Genomic DNA, 21,601 nt, shown 5'->3' with positions numbered 1-21,601 from the left:
GGATGCATAGACAATAATAAAAGAGGTATATATAGATAGATAAGAGATAAATCTTTTAAATGAATGCAATATTTTTATTATGCAATTATTATTTAGTCAATTATTATGTAATTAGTTGCAACATCTCGGTCAGTTCACTTGAATGAATTTAGCTCTATCATCTTTTTAACTATACATAAAATTTTAACGAAATCTTAATCAACACATCATGGGCTTCAAAAGAGTGTCATAAATTGTCTCTATGGTATTTTATTCTCTCATAAATCTGTAATTAGTGTAAACATCCTAACCCCATAAAAGAAGATAATGTTTAAATTATGTGTAAAATTTGTTCTATACATTCTATCTAAAATCTGAGACACCCTTTTGTAGATAATGGCCATAGGAACAACATATAATAAAATCAACCCTAAAGGAATACATATGCAGAAGCTAATTTCAATTGAAAGTGGAATTAGATGAAAAATGTTTTAGACACAGTTAACATTATAAAGTTAACATTATAATTGGTTACATAATTGTTACATAATACTAACATTGCATTAATTGAAAACAGTAATCTGTTAGCTATTCATAACTTCAACTTTTATAAATTTTCAAGTGTTATTAAGAAAGTTACAGCATTTTTAAAACTTATGAGTTGGGGTTATAAAATCTCCGAATTGTGCTACCTTAGAGTGTTCAAGTGTTCAACTTTAAGAACCTACTTCCATTGGTCTGCACACAAAAAACTAATGTCAACAATAACAATTTATTATCAGCAACCTTGATATCACAATATTAAAGTTTCAATACGTTTAGATAATCATTTAGTGCCGTAGTGTTACATCAACTACTAACCGTGTATTCAAATAAGTCCCGCTTCCATACTAACCTAATATGGAATATACACGGTCTCCATGCGGTCGCTTTTAACCATTCATATTCCCAGAAATGTATAGGAGGTAGGATAATAGCTCTTTTTCTCTTTTATTTCTTTTATTTGTGTGTTCCTTTTTTTATCTCCTTAAATTACAATTGTTTTCTCTAATTCGTCGTATTTTTTTATCTCTTTGGTTTAGTTACGCGGGTTATTCTGTGTGCGCCACATTTGAAGGTCATTTCTTTATAAAAAGAACAATTATAACAGTCATACCTTAAGTAACAAGTGAAATACAACTGGTAATTTTAAGCATTTTGTTGGAAATTAAAGACCGACCGTGCGAGACCCTCAAAGATAGTCAATGCCGTTAAACACCCCTTGTAGATGTTTGAAGATTAGAAACATAAATTAAGTAATTGCAAAATTGAGTTGAAGTAACTAGGTAAATAAAAGAAAATGACCAAATTATAAAATTGAACACGCAGTAAAAAAAAAATTTGGACCTAAAACGATATTTAATTTGTGATCTTTCAATGATTTTGAAAAATAATAACAATGAATTTGCAAAGTAAAAATAATTGTCAAATATAAAGATTTTTTCTCCATTTATTAAACTGCAGTTGGAACGTGCGAAAAAAAACTAATTGTTTGGGGGTTTTTTTTATTAACTTTAGTGAGCTTTAGTGAGCTTTAAGGTTACATTTTGTGTAATGATAACTACAAAGTTGATTCCAAAGTAAATGAGATACTTCGGACTATAAATAAACTCATCATAGATATCAGGACTGACAAGAAATCTTGGAGATTGAAGAGCACACCAACAGATGACTACATATGGCGATGATAATTTCAACAAACATCTAAATGTATTTTTAGAACACTTTACCTGCCATGCTTTAATCAACTAAACAAGATATACATCATTTTACACATTATATTGAGGTATCTATGTCAAACATACACGCATGCTAACGCTTTGAGTTTACAACTGCAACAAGCTGCTATCTCATCTGAAGGTGGTTAACGCCGTCAACGCAAAATAGAGTACTTTGAAAATTACAACAGACTAGCTGACCTAAACCAAAGTCTCTAGGATAAGGAATCCGGATCCAAATAATGTATTTCAATGTCACATACCAATATATAAAATACATAGTACCATATTGCACCTTTTGAGTATGCTAATGCAGCATCATATCTTCATCAAATTAATAAGTACATGATTTTGCAACATGTTAATTTGTATATGACTTTTGAGACAATCATGGTGAACTTAGTCTTATTCTCTATCTGTGGTATTATTGAAGGATTTACCAGTGAACATACAAAACGGATAGTTTATAGAAGTCAGTAAGTGTGCAATATGTGTTTCAAAACAGTCGTGATATGATATTTTAAAGAAATATATTTAGAATATCATTAGATATTTTGATCATATATTTTGTAATATTCATGAGAATAACATTGTTATATTTTTAAAATGAATAGACGATTATTCCTTAAATAAAAGATAGAAATCCTTATTTTTCATTGTTTTTTTATATATTAATTTTATATCAACTCAAAACGAAATAGAGATCCTCAAACATTCAATTACATACATTTTCACTACAACATGAAATAAAAATGAAATTGAATACACTTAAACGCTATTTTTAATTCATTGGACATTTGTAGCCCCTAATCAACTTATTTATTTTTAGCACTTAATTTGTGACAAATTGTTCAACCTATCAACATTTTTGGTACAGTTTTATATCTAAATTACAAAATGTTGGCAATAGTTGAATAAAGATGCCAAGCTATCCACGACAAAAAAAAACATCGAATCAATGTTAGATCAATACTCATACGCAAAGAAAAAAAGAAGTTGCAAAATATTGTAATAATCTGTAATATTTATTTATTATCTCGTTTATTCAAAATGTTTCTATCCGTCCTTTACTTTGAGCGTTTCATTTCGTCCTCTTTTAAATGTTTCTGTTCGTCCTTTATTTTGAGTTTTTCATTTCGTCCTTATTCTAAATTTTAATTTTAATTATGTCACCCGATCGACAATGTCGGGTGACATATTGCTTTTCTTATGTTTCTTTGTTATTATGTCACCCGATCGACAATGTCGGGTGACATATTGCTTTTCCTCTGTTTCTTTGTTATTATTATTATTCTTCCAACTATTTTGTCCGCCACTTTTCTAGGAGCCAATGGAACCAATCTTAATGATAGTTAAGTATAATAGGGAACACAAAATTTCGGGTTGCAGTAGGGTCTAAGACCATAAAAAAATGGCTGACGTTTCCATGGAAACGGAACAATTGTGAAAAATTCCAGATTTTGGTTTTTGTGAATAATTTGGAGATGCTTAAACTCAGAATCATTATATTTTGATACAATGAAGGTACCACCCATATACTGGTTTTGGATGATTTTGGCAATCATTGGAACTACTATGTTGCAATGGAAACTACACCAAAAATTTCAAAATCATGAAAATGCTCAAAATTTTTGAAACTTTAGCATAACGATGAGCAACTTTGGTAGATGTGGAATTTGGCGTTGGAATTTCCAAAATGTCTGCCGTTTCTATGGAAACAATGCAAAAAGGTCAAAATGCTCCAAAAACTTCCGGGTTTGGTGAATAACTTTGGTATGCTTGAACTTAAAATCATCAAATTTTAATGCAATATAGTTGTCTACTATATCCAGGTTTTGAATGATTTTGACAATCATTGGAACTACTATGTTACCATGGATACAGAATCAAATATTTCAAAAATTTCAAAATGCTCCAAAATTAATGAAACTTAATATGATTGTTGACTGTCAAGACTGCATCAGACTTTTGAAGTTGGAATTTCCAAAATGGCCACCGTTGCCATGGAAACTGCAAAAATGTCAAATATTTTCAAAATGCTCCAAACTTAATGAAACTTAATATTATTCTTAACTGGCATGTATAGATGAGACTTTTGACTTTGGAATTTTCAAAATGGCTGCCGTTGCCATGGAAACAGAAGAATTGTGAAACTTTTGATAATGCTCAAAATGTACTGAAAATTTACAGAAAGATATATCGCAATGCGTTGATCTGCAGTCACTGTTAAATTGTTTTCAAATGGCTGTCGCTTAGTGGCAATAGGGGAATGGTGACATCCGCTATTGCTTGCAATGGCAATTCTAGTTATTATTATTCTTCCACCTTTTTTTGTCCGACAGGTTTTTTGGATTAAAATGGAACCAATCTTAATGATAGTTCACTATAAGGAGGAACACAAAATTTCGGGTTGCAGTAGGGTCTAAGACCATAAAAAATGGCTGCCGTTTCCATGGAAACGGAACAAATGTGAAAAATTCCACTTTTTGGTTTTGGTAAATTATTTGTACATGCTTAAACTCAGAATCATTATATTTTGATACAATGTAGGTGCCAGCCATATACTGGTTTTGGATGATTTTTGGTAATCATTGGAACTACTATGTTGCCATGGAAACTACACCAAAAATTTCAAAAATATCAAAATGCTCCAAATTTTTTGAAACTTCATAGTAACGATGAGCAACTTAGGTAGATGCGTAATTTGGCGTTGGAATTTCCAAAATGTCTGCCGTTACCATGGAAACAGTGCATAAGTGTCAAAATGCTCTAAAAACCTCAGGGTTTGGTCAATAGTTTTGGTATGCTTGAACTTGAAATCATCAAATTTTTACACAATATAGTTGTCCACTATATACAGCTTTTGAATGATTTTGACAATCATTGGAACTCTTCTGTTACCATGGATACAGGACCAAATTTTTCAAAAATCTCAAAATGCTCCTAAATTGATCAAACTTAATATGATTGTTGACTGGCAAGTCTGGATGAGACTTTTGACTTTGGAATTTCCAAAATGGCTGCCGTTGCCATGGAAACAGCAGAATTGTGACATTTTTTAGAATGCTCTCAATGTACTGAAAATTTACAGAAAGATGTATTGCCATGCATATATGTGCATTCACTGTTAAACAATTTTGAAATGGTTGCCGCTTAGTGGCAATTGGGGGAAGGGTGACATCCGCTATTGCTTGCAATGGCATTTCTAGTTTTTTTTTACTTTCCATCTGTTGTTTCTTTTCATACGAAAATGAGACTGCAAATTCAAAATTATACTTTTTACTGGTGTGAATTAGGATAATAAAAAAAACCTGCATAGTTATCCACAAGAATTACCGTTGAATTGATCTTGAATCAATTTTCATAAACAATTAAACAGATATAAGAAGTTTTAGATGTGATATCATATTTTTCTGTTTAAAAGAATTTTTAAGAGAAAATGGAATTTGTAAACGGTTATCAACGCGAGACGTTTTGACAAGTTGGTTGGCAATAAAACAAGGAAATTTTATTAAGATAATGTTATATTTTATTTTATGTATAATGAAATATTTGATAATGATTGAATCCACACGATTCACATCTATTTATCGGTATTCGAAAAGATAACAAAAAGCGAATATTATTTAAAATTTTACGTATCTGGTACAAACAGGCCCAGTAGTCAGCATTTCGGTATTGACATGAATATCAATTATATGGTCATTTTTTTATAAATTTCCTGTTAACAAAACTATAATTTTTCAAAAAAACTAAGGATTTTCATATCTCAGGAGTAGATTATCTCAGCCGTATTTGGCACAACGTTTTCGAATTTTTGGTCTTCAATGCTCTGCAACTTTGTTCTTGTTTGGCTTTTTAACTGTTTTGATATGAGCGTCACTGATGAGTCTTATGTAGACGAAACGCGCGTCTGGCGTATTAAATTATAATCCTGGTACCTTTGATAACTATTTTACACCACTGGGTCGATGCCACTGCTGGTGGACGTTTCGTCCCCGAGGGTATCACCAGCCCAGTAGTCAGCATTTCGGTGTTGACTTGAATATCAATTATGTGGTCATTTTTTTATAAATTTCCTGTTTACAAAACTTTAAACTTTTCGAAAAAGTAAGGGTTTTCTTATCCAAGGAGTAGATTACCTTAGCCGTATTTGGCACAACTTTTGGGAATTTTTGGTCTTCAATGCTCTTCAACTTTGTACTTTTGGCTTTTTAAATGTTTTGATATGAGCGTCACTGATGAGTCTTATGTAGACGAAACGCGTGTCAGGCGTATTAAATTATAATCCTGGTACCTTTGATAACTATTTTACAATTGTTTAAAGAAAGTAAAGTAAATCATATAGTATTACTCAAATTATGGTCGTTGGTAGCTTTTATACCACCAAAAACTCATCATTTGAACGTGAAGATTACTTGCTCTTCAGTTTTTAATGTATAACTATTTTAATCGTTTTTTGATAACCCATCTGCTCATAGCCATGACCGTTTAATGGTTCGTTACAAAAGGCATACCGATAATATTACATTATGAAGTTCGAAACCCGCAATGAAATTTGTCTCGTGATTTTAATTGGTTGAGCAAAATATTGTTTTATTGAAAGCGTTTTGTTTTTTTCCCACAGGTATAAATAGTGATACTTTTTTATCGCAAAATAATTGGATTTATGGTCGTGGCTGTATATAACACTCTTTTTGACGAGTGTACGTTCAATGTTGATTTGGTGTTTATTTGAACTAAAATTGATTAAAAAAGAAAATTTATCGATAGCATAATACCCATAAGTAAGCATTTTTTATGATAAAATAAGACAATTTGAAGTCCTGGAACGAATTAGAAGTGACAGGGTTTACTGATGTAAGTTTAAACTATTTTTAATGATATTAGAGGAAACGTTTCAGCTTTTGATTTTGCCATTTGATAAGGAACTTTTCGTTTTAAATTTTCCTCGGATTTCACTTTTTTTTCTTTCGTTGTAAAGCTTTATTTTGGCTACACAAGAACGTTCAAATGTTGAACGTTATCTTCCTAAAGTAAACATTCAATTCTCGTAATAAGATAAATCAACTAACAATTGAATAAAACAATATAATATATATTTCATAAAATAAAGAACCAAATGATCAATGAGACAGAAATCTGATTTGCTTTTATGTATGGACAATTAAGCGATTTGAGTTTGATGTATTAGATCAGGTCAGCACTGATGGTCTAGCGTTATTCTGCGTAAACTGTTGATTATGATGCTTAGCAAAATTTATTACATTGGTTGCAATGAATTACATTGATTTCCCAGTTAGATAAAAACCGATAATTTCACATGTGAAATAAACGTGATTATTTCACTCTCTGACGTTATACAACAATAGGCGTTGTCAAGACGTCGATAACGGCGGATCAAAAAAAATTGTCAATGCGTAGGAAAAAGATATAGTTCCTTACATTTTCTACATTAATTTCATAAAAAAAGCCATTTGCCAATGTAATAAAAAGAATAACTAATCGCTGTATTTGAATATCAAAAATATTCACGCGTTGTCTTATTTTTGATATTCAAATACGGCGATTAGTTATACTATAAATATTCGCAAATGCTCAATACTTAATGCGAAAGTGGTTTTTGAGTTGAAAAAAATACTCCTAACTTAAGAGTTAAAAGTTACAGTATATGTTAAACACAGTGGGTTCCTCAAAAAAATTACAGTCAGAACAATAGATTGACGTCAAAGAATTGTAGAAAATAAAAATAATAAACGCGTTTTTTACTTGTGTTTGTATTTTTCTTCTTACGGAATTTGGGTTGTTTTTTTTTTTCTCGACTTTTTGATTACTTTTCCCTTTTTCACATTAAAAAACAAACAATTAACGTTAGAATAAAAAATAAGATTAGTTCATGAAGCACAAATACAAATACAAAGTGAAATTGTCTACTTACCACAAAAAGACGATTTTCGTCAGCTAGTTTATCGTGTATTTAAAAATACGACATTGCGCATGCTATTGTTAAAAGTATGACCATATTTGGAAGTAATAATGGTGTATCGATATAATTTGTAACTAAAAGTGCTCCCTTTATTTGCGGTATAAGCCTTTTGCATGCATTATACAGCATTATTATCATATTTGGAAGCAGCAAAAATCTGATTTCCCAGAATTTAAATTTGATTTTCCAGAATTTAAACAAATACCGAGAAGCAACCGATTTTCCGAAATCAAGTTTTCAGAGAATATCCTTTCTGTACTGTCATTGAGCATGCGCCATTTCAAATCATTACCATATTTGGACTGTTAGAATGAAAAATTTCAATTTTGATCATATTTTTATAAAACTATTTCCAGTATTGTCGAATATGAATAGTAAGACGTGTTTGACTTTTTGGTAAGTGGACAATTAAATGTAGTTTTAATTCGAATAATTATTCTCGATGTTTTGAAGCAACTTTGGTATTTGATAATGAAAACAAACAACCAATTCAATAAATATTTTAAGAACGTTTACATTTTTTTTGATTGTCGAATGCTGGCTTCAACAAAAAGCTCCATACGGTGACGTACACAGCATGAACAATTTTATTGTTATGTTTTTACGCATGTCTGTCCATAGATTGCAAAAACATATACACATTGCTATGCGTTATATTTTTTGTACTAATAACGTTGTGAATAAATATTTTATAATTTCATATTCAAAACAGTTAATGCAAATAAACTACAAAATAGTTGTTTTGTTTTCACTCAATTTCAAACACAATTAGTTGTAAATGAATGATATCGTTTGAACAGCTTTGTGAGCAAAGTAGAATGGTAACATGAAATATTTCGGTTGTTCTTACCTGCTCAAAGATGTATTTATATGTGATCTGTGACTCGATAATATGATATCATTTGACAATGAAAGATATGACAGATACAAAAAAAATATAAATTGTTTATCACTATGTCTAAAGTACCCCGCCAATAAATGTTTGGTCTTTATGATATTAAATATCAGAAACAGCGACGAACCACCTTCAGACATAGAAAATGTAAGATTTCTGTTTATTTTTATTTGTCATTTGAATAAAATTAAAAGAATATAAATATACACATTAATATGTTTGATTGTGAGGAATAATATTTTCTAACATAATTCTAAATTAATAGACATATACGAACGGTGACATATAGTTGTTAATTTCTAAGTCATTTGATCTCTTGTGGAGATTTTTCTCATTGGCAATCAAACCATATCTTATACAATAGAAAAATAAGTAAAATGCATTTCAAATGAAAAGAAGAGTGAATTTTACCCAGAATTTGTCTTATAAAGATTGATGACCTTTTCTTCTGTAGGTCTTTATATAGCGAAATTTACAATGTGCAAAATATTATGACATCAAAATTACAGAATTAAATTGACGTGTAATTTTGTAGTATTTGTTAGCTACAATAAGTGAAATTAGGCATTAAGCTTTAATACTAGGGAATAAACTAACGCCTAGGCATTACGTTATTTTCTGAAATTCAAATTTATAAACTTATAAATATAATGGAATTTGAAGCGACTGCCATACGAGTGAGAGGTTTGGCGTTATAAAATCATGTTCAATTAACCATTTTCTACATTTGAGAATGCCTGTATCAAGTCCGGAATATTACCGTTGTTGTCCACTTGTTTGATTTGTTTTGTCATTTGATTTTGCCATTCGAGTAGGGACTTTCCGTTTTGAATTTTCCTCGGAGTTCAGTATTTTTGTGATTTTACTTTTTCTTTCCTAAAATCTAATGATGATTATTCAACCTATTGCCTAAAATAATTTTTGGGCAATAAGTACTCAGAAATTTATGTATATTGGGTGATTTATTCTTGATATAAAGTAGTTTGTAATTATATTTCTAATATAAGTATACATTTTTTGACAGATCTTCATGTTTTGGTATTTTTCATATTCAAAACAGAATTAGCTCATACTTATTTGTGGTATTACAAAAAAAATAAAAAAGATTTGAAAAAGTAAGTGTATTCAATAAAAAAAAATGGGTGATTGAGATTATATATCATAATTATTATACTATCAATACTATTCATCAATGTTTACACTTCACTGTAGTCGAGCTGGTTTGAACTGGTCAAAAGTAGACAAGGTTAAGATAATGACTTCCAGAACCGATATACCGATTACAGCGTGGCGTTCTAAAATACGACAAAAATAGGGCTTGGCGCAAAAGGGCAGGGTATCAAAAAAATACGACAGGGCGCTATACCACGCCAAAACCTCCTGCACGAAACACTATTGATTTTGTTATTACAACATGAGAATCATGAGGGAAATCTTAAAATGTATTTATTCCTACAGGAACTCTATGGTATTTCAAAAAATTGACATAAAGAAACAGGTTATTGCGGTGCAGTAGAGACTGCATGATTAAACAAACGAGTTCTGGATATGCTAATATTTCCCGTGATGCTATTGAACTGTTACTTTCAATTAGTGAAAAATTGTTATATGAAAAAAAAAATACATATAGGAAAGGGAGGAGTGAAGTTCATTTTATCCAAAGACTTTAACAATAGAAGACAAGTTGATTTGATGGATTTTCAATCAAATCCAGATGATATTAACAAAAATTAAAACGACTTTAATCTTGGAGGGAGCTTGAACTAAAGTAGTACAGTACTTCCATGTAATGTATAATGGATAAAACAAGGGAATTTTACAAAAGCTTAAGAACAAAATATCTGCTATTTACTCGAATTTATATTTTAGGCATTAAGCTTAATGCCTGCTCATATTTTTCAGGATTTAAGCTTCAATTTTAGGATTTAAGACTAATGCCTTACATTATTTAAGCAAAAGACTTACTGCCTAGGCGTTAGCTTATTGCATAGGATTTAAGCCTAATGCCTTATTTCACTTATTGTCGCTAACATATTTATACCAAAGGTAATACTGTTCAATATTTCTGTGTATTTACTGTAACTTGACTCTTAGTGTTGCTCTCCACCAATTGCAACTTATCCAAACCCTGAAAACCTCTGACCAAATTGAAATTTGTATTATAAAATCCAACTGTTCAACTGGTCAGAATTTTTAACTAACTGCTGTAGAAAAGCACAGCCAAATCGTGAAAGATCAAAGTGATATAATAAAACATACTTACAATTCTATAAGACTTTAACTCCTCTTTGATGCTGTTAAAAAATCAGTCCATTAGTTTGTATAGGTATATTATAGCCATTACCATGCTAAAGAAAAACTATATGAAAGCTTAGTTTGGACATTTTTATAGCAATTCAAAATAACAACAGTTCACCTTTAGAATGATAATGACTATAATATATTATATACCTATACAAATTGTTCGACTAATTTTGTCACAACAACATTAACGTGGACAAAAACCATTTAGGATTGTAAGTTTGTTTTATTTTTTCGCCTTGCACTTTCACATTTTGACAGAACAATTTGTTCAAAACTCTGACCAGTTGAACAATTTGGTTCATTAAAACACGTTGCAATTTGGTCAAAATTTTGAATGAGTTGCAATTCATGGAGAACAACACTAACAGTCAAGTCACTGTAATAGTAAATTTGGATTGTTGGCAAATATGGTGGCCAAAATGTTTTTATAAGAAATCTAAATTTTGCTTTGTATAGAAATGATTTGTATAAAGGGGCATTAGCTGTCAAATTTATGCTTGCCGATTCGACTCAAACATACTAAAGCATACATCCAAATCATAAAAAAGGTCTAATATAAACAATTTATAAGGCATGAGCTTGAAAGTATGTATCACCATTTTGGGGGTAATTTAGTTTAAACGCCATCTCATTAACATATATAGGTGACAACAAAGGCTGTCGACTTTCACTTAACTCGAAATAAATATAAATATAATATGAGAGTTAGTTTTTATGAATCTATTCGGTCAGTCAAAAACAATACCTTTGTTTTAAATTTACTTTCCATGTTGATATTCTTTCCTTTTAATGACCGATTCATGCGTAATCCATTTGTATTAAATTAAAGGTCGCATGAATACGGATTTAATGAGGTCGATTTATTCACTTACAAGCAAATAATTTAACAGCGATGTTTCTTAGTTTATTTTGACAAATCGAACCAAACAGGCTGCTTTGAGCGAATAATTATCTTACTTTTTTCTCTTTTATTTATGATTGAATAAAAAAAAATTATATATATTGTTTTTGTATATTTAGCAGTAAATTGCCCTTGAAGGAAATCTCCTGTTCGTTTTTCGATAAGAATAATGTAAACTCAAGTGTTCAATCCAAACATGCATAGTCTGCAGCCTTGAAAATCGATCGACACCTGTTTTATATTTTAGAGACTCTCAAACAAACTGTTCAATCAAAGATAACCTTCTGAAATATTTATCAAGAAATATCTAAATATCTAAGGTAGTATAAATTAAACAAACCACGCAAACAACAATGTTCTGTTTGAAGTAGATACTATGGATAAGCGGTTGGTTCGTTAAAAAAAACCACAAACACGCAGGGATGTAGATAAAAACCTAAGTCTTTGTATTATATAGTTTAAACAAATACCTTATAAAATGACCATATCAATACTGACATTTGATTTCAAAAAACACTTACTGGGTTGAAATATGACAAGATCAATATATACCGCATCAAAATTTTCTGTGATCAAACTCAACATTAATACACCATTTCTTTCGTGTACTTGTAGACTGGTTTGTTGTTATTTTCCTATTGGGTATTTTTTTTGATATAATATCACAAAGCTAAAATCAAGTTGGTATTCCAGTGAATAATGTTCGTTGAAAAATATACAGCTCTGTGACATCAACTTCTGAAAACGAATAAAAAAAGACAAGAAGAGAAATATGTTTCATAAAATAGGGGAAATTAAATACAACAAGTTCACTTCATCACATAGTTTTAACAAATAATGAAACAGAAAACGTTTTAAAAGGAAACGAGCTCGGGGAAAAATATTTCATAGAAGAAAGGGAAATCCAGTTCAACAAGTTCATATCTTCTTACTTTACATTAACTATCGATGCAACTAGCATGACTAATTCTCTTCATTATTGGAAGATATAAGAAATATATATGCACAGAGTGATCAATAATGAAATCCAATTAATTCAAAAATAACTTACTGGTGGAAAATTGAAAGAAAGTAGGTTCTTCATTGTGCGTAAAGGGGTCAGGGAATGCTAAATTTGATGAAAGAGATTATCATTCTCTTACAAACTTAGAATATAGTGAAGTGCTCAAGGCTCAAATGAGCTCTTGATTGGTTGCTTTCAAGAAATAGTTTCATTGTTAGTACAATGTCAATTAGGAATGCATGACTACTTTTATATGTATTTCATTTATAATTTTCTTAAAATTTTGGAATATATAATTTGTGGTGTTATTGACACCTAATTACTCAATATCACAATGACTTAATAGGAATTGTAAACGTTTCGTGATTGTCAGCATGAATATTAATCATGAAATGTTTAGTGAGGTTTTATCTTTTTTTATTTACAGTTACAATCAATAAATTCAAAATCTGAGTGAAAGCTAAATTTTATTTCACAGCCGATATTTTAGTCCGGCTCTTTCCATCAAATGCTATTTCATTATGTCAGGAACATGTTTGAATGAAATGCCTTTATAAGTTTGAAATTTATTCAAAAGTTAAATGAAATTCCTTTTTATCTGAATATTAAAAATTAGTAATTTTTCCAACAGCGTATCCAATTATCTGATTTTTGGCAAGCAAATAAGCTGAATATCTAGATTATATTCAATTTAAAAACTTTTTTTTACTTTTTCTGCATTGCTTTGGTATAGGTAAATTTTTAATAATTTGTAGTTATTTTAATATATATAGATTCTAATTCTTTTATTTCAATGAATATGTCATTATTTGTGTTTGTTCCAAAGTAAAGTTCATAAGTCAGTTTCAATCAAAAATCATAATCCTTTTAAACTGATGAATATGCTTTGAGGCAGTTGAAACTCATTTATAGAAGCTCTGAGAACATGATTTACATAAATTATTCACAATTAAGAAGCATGGAATCATTCAATTTCATTTGTAGACAAACGGAAAAACAAAATAAGCTGAATATTACTAGTACTAAATTGGTACCGTTAAAATTATAATTTGAATATGGATATTAACTATAAAATTACAAGAATGAAAACCAATTTCAAAGCAATGCACGAAGAGCCAAAATAATAATGTATCTTATATCGTTACCTGAGACGCTTACATTTGTACAACATATCGGGATATTGTGGTTTTTAAGAATAGTTTTTTTTTAAATATATTCCGATACAAAAAAAAGAAAATCACAAAAATATTGAACTTTGAGGAAATTCAAAGCGGAAAATCCCTAATCAAATGGCAAAATCAAATGATAAAACACATCAAACGAATGGACAACAACTGTCATATTCCTGACTTGGTACCGGCATTTTCAAATGTAGAAAATGGGGGATTAAATCTGCTTTTATAGATTCAAACATCACCTATACGACAGTCGCATCAATTCCATAATATTGACAATGATGCGTAAACAAAATGTCACAAATAGGGGTACAAAATAACAATACGGACCCCACCAAAAACTAGGGATGATTTCAAATGCTACGGAAGGGGAAGTAAATGCTGCTCAAAATGTGGCACCCGTCGTGTTGCTCATGTTGTTAAAAAGCCGGTAAATAGTCTAATTCGATAGATCACCTTCATATATGGAAGGGGATTGTAGTTACGTTGAAGGAACATATCCGATATAATCTATATACCCAATATTCCCTAACGTCCAATAAACTCGTGATGGCGTCCGTAATACTTACGAAGTGATGGTTTCAACTTCATCAATAGGATCTCTTGATTTGACAATAAGGAAGCTGAAATCATCTCTTTTGTCGTAAAGTTTTGTTTTCAACCGACTCTCATAGGTACAGGCATTTCCTTATGTAGAAAATGGTGGATTGAACCTGGTTTTAAAGCGCTATCGCTACAACTAAAATTGGAGGTTTAATAAGCATTTTAAAAACATATAAAAAGCATTTTTATTTGAAGATTTAAAGTTTGAAAGTTAACTTCCTTACTTGATGATCTAGTATTTGTTGTAAAGATATGCAATAAAATATTTGGTGGGAATTAATAAAATCTAGAATCATTGGTTTGAACTGTAAATGAACAAATGAATAATCAAAATTAGGAATACAAGGATTTATACAATTCTTATCATTTCATTTGATTTGTCGTGTCATCTAATTCAAATTTAAAATTTACTTCAGATCTTCACACCAATGACTTTATCATGTAAAAGAAATAAACATTGCACTGACAATGAAAAGAGTATTTGATGAAATACAATCAATTGAGCATTTTGCAATATTATAAGTTTGTAAGAAAACGATAATTCCTTTCTTCATAATCCCTAAGAAATGGATTACATATAACGAAAGAAAACTATTATTACACACGTTAGTGGTGTATATGAAAAAAAGCTAAAAGTTATCGTTTAAAAGTGAACCAAAAGAATATAGCAGGTCATTTTTAAATTATGCAGATTTTTTTTTTAGAGATCTAACTCTAAAAATTTAGATCATCATCATGAAGTTCTAGCTTCAGATAAGAATATAATATCAAAGTTGATAAAGATAAGTGGTGTGTAGCACAATCATAGGTCAATAGTTATCAAAAGTACCAGGATTATAATTTTATACGCCAGACGCCCGTTTCGTCTACATAAGACTCATCAGTGACGCTCAGATCAAAATAGTTAAAAAGCCAAACAAATACAACGTTGAAGAGCATTGAGGACCCAAAATTCCCAAAAGTTGTGCCAAATACAGCTAAGGTAATCTACTCCTGGGGTAAGAAAATCCTTAGTTTTTCGAAAAATTCAAAAGTTTTGTAAACAGAAAATTATAAAAATGACCATATAATTGATATTCATGTCAACACCGAAGTGCTGACTACTGGGCTGGTGATACCCTCGGGGACGAAACGTCCACCAGCAGTGGAATCGACCCAGTGGTGTAAATAGTTATCAAAAGTACCAGGATTATAATTTTATACGCCAGACGCGCGTTTCGTCTACATAAGACTCATCAGTGACGCTCTGATCAAAATAGTTAAAAAGCCAAACAAATACAAAGTTGAAGAGCATTGAGGACCCAAAATTGCCAAAAGTTGTGCCAAATACGGCTGGGTAAGAAAATCCTTAGTTTTTCGAAAAATTCAAAAGTTTTGTAAACAGAAAATTTATAAAAATGACCATATAATTGATACGTCGCGAAATTTAAGCGACACTTAAGTCATTGTATTTTAATTTATCTCATTTACAAACAAAGTTTTATCAATTGGTGGTGTATAGTATGCATTGTTACAGTTACTTTTAGAAGGCCAACGTAGCCGTATGGCTAAAATGACCCAACTAGATAAAATGCATATGTTAAATTAACAGATATAATCTGCTACACGTTTGACTAGTTGACTGCATTTCGCTGTGGTTTTATTGATATATTCAGCGGTTTCTGTTATGACAAAGGGTGAACACAGTCTAAAGATTAATTAGAAATTAACATTTTACATTAAAAAAGAGATCTATTTCGACAATGTATTAAAATTGTTATTCCAAAGATAGACATATCGCTTGTACTCTTAATTTATATCGAATATTCATTTAACTAGTTTATCTATGGGTGAAGTATAGTTATTGTTGTCTTTAGATTCACATGTAAAATAGCAGCATAGCAAAATTATAATATCAATAATAACAAATGAAATACATGGCAATCAAGATGATATTCTAATTTTGTCTTCGTTCAATCGATGCTACCAATGATAACCATACATATGTAAAGAAAAGCTGCACAGCAGTAAAGAACAATTACATAATTTTGTTATATTCCTTTGGAACAGCTGGTGGAAGAGTTGATACTTAAATTCACCAACGGTTAAAAATATAATGAAAAATTAATATAACATTGGTTCTAATGAATACTATACAAATACAGATGCATCACGTGATGTCAATATTTGGTATAAAATTCTTGTTTTTTCATTTCTAGTAGAATATTAGACTAGTCAGTGAAATAAAGTTATTTCACGTTATTTTTAACATACATGTATTATATTTCCATATTCTACAAATCAGTTCCCTTATATAAATATTAATTTCTTTATACTGTAGGACTATTCAGGACAAGCATGTTTTCTTGTTACATCTTTTTTTTTTTGTATTTTCCCGCATATAATATACTTATTTGATAAAAGGCCTAAAGTCTTCAATAAAAGGGTCTTCATTTTTTTTATTTTAGGGGTTCATGAAGCCAATTAGCTGAACAGAGGTTTTAATAATTTTGTTGTGTCTTTATGTTGTAGAACGCTAAGTACTTCCATACTAAGTTATAAAAGATGGCAAGCATAAGGTAAGATACAGAAAATCAATCATACTCAAAAAACTAATTTGATAATTAAAAGTAAGTTAGTTACTAACAAAGCGTTTCAAAAATTATAGAAATTGACAGTCAATGATGTTGTGTACGTTGAATTAAGCGTTATGATTTAATATAAAGAACAGATGAACGAACTAATATACAGACAGACAAACGAACAAATACATATGCAATAAAAAAAATCTGAATACTTCTGTGAACATTACATTGAACTTAATCTTAACCGTTACGAAAGGTCCATAATAACGCAACTCATGTGTGGCATTCTTCCACTCAGGTTAACAACTTGTCGTTTCGTAGGTGAAGACGAATGTGACCGTTTGTGTAAAATGTATAGTTATTACTTTGCGGAAAACGAATTTCACTTCCAAATAAACTGTAACTTTTACAACAATCTGCGACTGCAACATTTCTGACAAATATACAATTTATGTATACTATCAAATGAAGAACAGTTTAAATATTTACTATGTCAACATCTGAGAAAAACTGCCAAATAGATATTGCAAACTTTCAGTAAGAGAAAAAAACTTTTATATGCAAATTTTCGATAAAATTTATTTATTTTTGTTCGTCGTACCCTTGACATTTATGTTTAAAGTGACTTAAAGACCAAAAGGGTCGGGTATTCTAATAAGTGGTTTTATTTCACACTGTATTTTAAAAAAATGGGGAAAAACACATGTCACTATAATAAATAGCCTACTTACTTACTTCTACAACCAATCACACTCACCTGGTTTTTATATAATATTTACTCTTTGCTATTATTTTTTTGTAACTTTGATTTAAACTGAGAAATTATTTTCCATATATTATTTTTATTCTAGGACATATGATTGGATGTCCTTACCAGAAAATGAAAGTCAATTGCAATCCTTGTTTCTAAAAGGTGTACGCCATCCTGCAATGAAAATGGCTGATAATGCAATGAAGATGAAACGATCGCCAAATCAAGTTTTTATTTTGCTTGTCGGTTTAAGCGGTGCTGGAAAAAGTTCGACAGTAAATTACCTATTCGAAACCGATGCTGCAATAACAAGTGAAAGTAAGTCAGAGACAATCTCTACAATTGAATATACAGTTAAGCTTAAATCAGATGAATGGAAAATTCCAGATTTAAAGCTATCTATAATAGATACCCCCGGTTTTTGTGACACCGAAGGTCTTTTACAGGATGCGAAAAATATGTTGTCTATAAAACAATTCCTGCAATCACATCCGTGCATTAAAAACAGTTATCCAAATCTGGTCATGATAGTACTGAATATACAGGACAATAGAATAGAAGGAGAAAGCTCCAATTTTGCAAAGATGCTAAAAGGCATAAGCCATGTAAACGCGATTGATACTCACAATCCAAATGTTGTAGTAGTTCTTACACATGCTTCTTCTATTGCTCGAAACCCAAAACGCTGGGAAGAAAAGGTAGAAATGAAGAAAGCGCAGGTTCAAGCTATAGTTCAAGTACATTTAGGTATTAATCCAGAGATTGTTGTACAAGAAAACCAACCAGAAGATAATGATTTGGAACGCGAAGGTGATTGGTATCTTCTGCCAAACGGTGACAAGCAGCCAAAAATATTGTATAAAGCATGTGAGAGGATTTTGAATAGAGCAAAAGATGAAATAGGGCATGAAGCTGTTGCAATCTGCTTTAGACCGGGTATGAACAAGAGGGTTGAGAAGGGACTTATTGTGGAATCTTCAGCAGTTCGATTGAAAGATGCCACTGAGCTGTATGCAATTTTGCTGCAGACGATAGTATTGGCTTCAACTTCAGAGGTGGGACGCATGTTAGAGTCGCATAAAAAACAGAAAAAGATAAAAACACTTGACAATGAGATCTTAATTCTTCAAGTAAGATTTCGAGATTTGGGTATTTCAAAAACAGAGGAACTGCAGAGCTTGTCAATGAACAAATTAATGACAAAAATTTATCCAACTAAGATAACGAAGGAGATGCAGAGAGTTTTGCAAGACGTGTTTGGTTTATCTTATGAACAGAGCGCTGGTTTTGACTACCATGTCGGAAAGGGTTACAACATTTTTAAAGATGCAGTAACCCAATTTTTTCCACTTGAAATGCAAGTTGACGAAAAAACTCAACATGGACTTCCTGCAAATGTTCATTTGAAGGAATGCGCTTCGTTTGAAATAAAATGCGAAACGATTAAAGATAACAACGATTACGTAAGCCGCAGGTTAAAAGAGTTACAAATAGATGTAGGTGGAGACATTAATTTTGGAGCCTTTAATTTACAACTTCGAAGCGGTTACAACCATGACAGAACTTCCACCAGTTATACAAAACAAATGTTAGATAAATCTTCATTCTTAGTTGAACATAGAATCCAAAAAGTAGACATTCGACAACCATATATAATCTCTGATGAATTTACAAATGATGTCAATGCACTCCCTGACGACTATGACCTTAAAGATGAAAGTCGAGTTTTGAAGTGGAAAGCTTTCTTTGATAAGTGGGGAATGTATGTTGTGACCGGAGCTTACATAGGGGGGTCCTTATCAGGGCAGGTTAAAGTAGTGAAAGAAAAGTCTGCCAAAACTACTCCTGAAGACGCTCAAGTTGCATTGGCAATGAAAATGTCTTTTCTACAGAGAGATTCAAAAATGAATTTTTGCAAAGTAGACGAAAAAATTACCATTAAAGAAAATGTGTCTGCCATCCATTCATTATCTTTAAAGTGGGACGGCGGAAACAGAAACACATATAAAACATCTTTGGAAAATATTGAACGAAGCGATTGGAATGACTGGGTATATTCATTGGGGTTTTCACCAGTTCCTCTATGGACTTCTCTTGATCTGTATCCTTTATACCAGCTTGCATCTAAAATAAATCCAGAAAAAGCAACAAAGATGCAGATGGCCATGAATTTAGCACTGAGGGGTAAATTTGCTTTTGAAGCATCAAAAGATGATAATAGGGCGAACACTGCTTCATCAAATAATAGTGATGGTTGTTTTAATGAAAATGCTTATGTTATACTCCATAACCAAAAAACTAGACGAATGAAGGATCTCTCAGTCGGTGACAAACTCCTTGCAGTTGACAGCAATGGAACAATGTCTGAGGACGAAGTAATTGCATGGATTCATCAAGTAAGGGATGGCCAATACACATTTCTTGAGATAGTTCATGAACTTGGCAAAATTACACTGACTCCAGAACATATCATTTTTGTTGGAAATAGCCGAAAACCACAACATGCTTCCACTTTAAGACCAGGAGATAAAGTAAGCGTGTTAGTAAATTACTATCACCACCAAACGGTAACCATGGCTGTTGTTCTATCCATAATTGAAGTAAAAGGAAGAGGAATGTATGCTCCCTTGACGTACAGTGGGCGTTTATTGGTGGATAACGTTGATGTCAGCTGTTATTGTACCATCAATCCAATACAGGCTGTTGGAAGGGAACTCATATCGTCCCATGCACTTGCTCATGCTGGTTTCTTCCCATTGAGGTTGGCTTTCAAATTTGGTTTGAACATCAATAACAACCAACTGAATGACGAAACTGGAATTCATTGCTATGCAAGATGGCTAATGAAAGTTATACTTGGGTGAGTATCATTTTACTTTATATAATACCTTATTTCATACATTGATTGATCCATTAATGACATGAGTGGCAATTCATCATCCACGTCACAATTTGTAAAATTTAACCTTTATAGGTCCTAGTACGATCTCCAACACAACCCGCAATTTTCTTTAAAATAGCTGCAACAAGTTAGAAATATGACAGATGGTTTTCACTTGTTCCTTTGATTGAAAGTGCCCCGTCACTGTAAAAATATTTACAAATAAGTATGAGCATTGTAAATTTATGTATCTAGTTTTTTGTTGGTTTTTTTATTATGATCTGATATACATCACATGAGACACAATAACAACTAGTAAATAAAATACAAAAAGAAAGCGCTCACTTGCTTTTCATTTTGCCAGGCCTGCTTACTTTTATATGACATGTTAGTATGTATGTTTTTCATCGTTTTTTCATGTATAAGAATGCTCGGTAAACCAAATGGTTCATCTATGTTTACATTTTTTTTTCTTTTAATAGCTGAATAATTGTGCAACCCACGAACAGCTAAGGGGTTTAATTAAAGTCACACGAATACAGATCCAATGGGTTCAGATTATTCACTTGCAAATGATAATTCAAAAGTGATTTTTCTTAGCTTATTTTGATAAAATTGAACCAAATTGTCTAATAAAATCAAACTATTGTTTAACTGATTTACTTCCATTAATGATCGAATCAAAAACATCGTGTTTGGGTTTGTTTTTTTTTTTTATCTCGTAGCTAATTCCCCTGTCATACTCCAACTATTGCAACTGTATGTTTATGTAATAACATTAACAGTACCAATTTTCCTGCAC

The 21,601-nt window shown here is 31.1% G+C and overlaps 2 long non-coding RNA genes across 2 annotated transcripts in view; one reads left to right on the top strand and one right to left on the bottom strand.

The window, feature by feature from the left end:
* The window catches only part of LOC143068861 (uncharacterized), a 29,121-nt gene extending 21,312 nt beyond the window's left edge, over nucleotides 1-7,809 (bottom strand). The window contains exon 1 of the long non-coding RNA XR_012976258.1: nucleotides 7,675-7,809. This is a non-coding gene — a long non-coding RNA (uncharacterized LOC143068861). The remainder of the gene's footprint in view (nucleotides 1-7,674) is intronic.
* A 217-nt stretch (nucleotides 7,810-8,026) lies between these two features.
* LOC143068860 (uncharacterized) lies at nucleotides 8,027-20,641 on the top strand. Its single transcript, XR_012976257.1, has 3 exons — nucleotides 8,027-8,118; nucleotides 17,115-17,161; nucleotides 18,019-20,641. It is a non-coding gene; the product is annotated as an uncharacterized LOC143068860 (long non-coding RNA).
* Nucleotides 20,642-21,601: the final 960 nt, after the last annotated feature.

The sequence above is a fragment of the Mytilus galloprovincialis genome, chromosome 3 (assembly GCF_965363235.1).
Source record: "Mytilus galloprovincialis chromosome 3, xbMytGall1.hap1.1, whole genome shotgun sequence".
Taxonomy (NCBI): Eukaryota; Metazoa; Mollusca; class Bivalvia; order Mytilida; family Mytilidae; genus Mytilus; species Mytilus galloprovincialis.
Note: the sequence above shows the minus strand (reverse complement) of the source record. Positions and strands in the feature narration are given on the sequence as shown.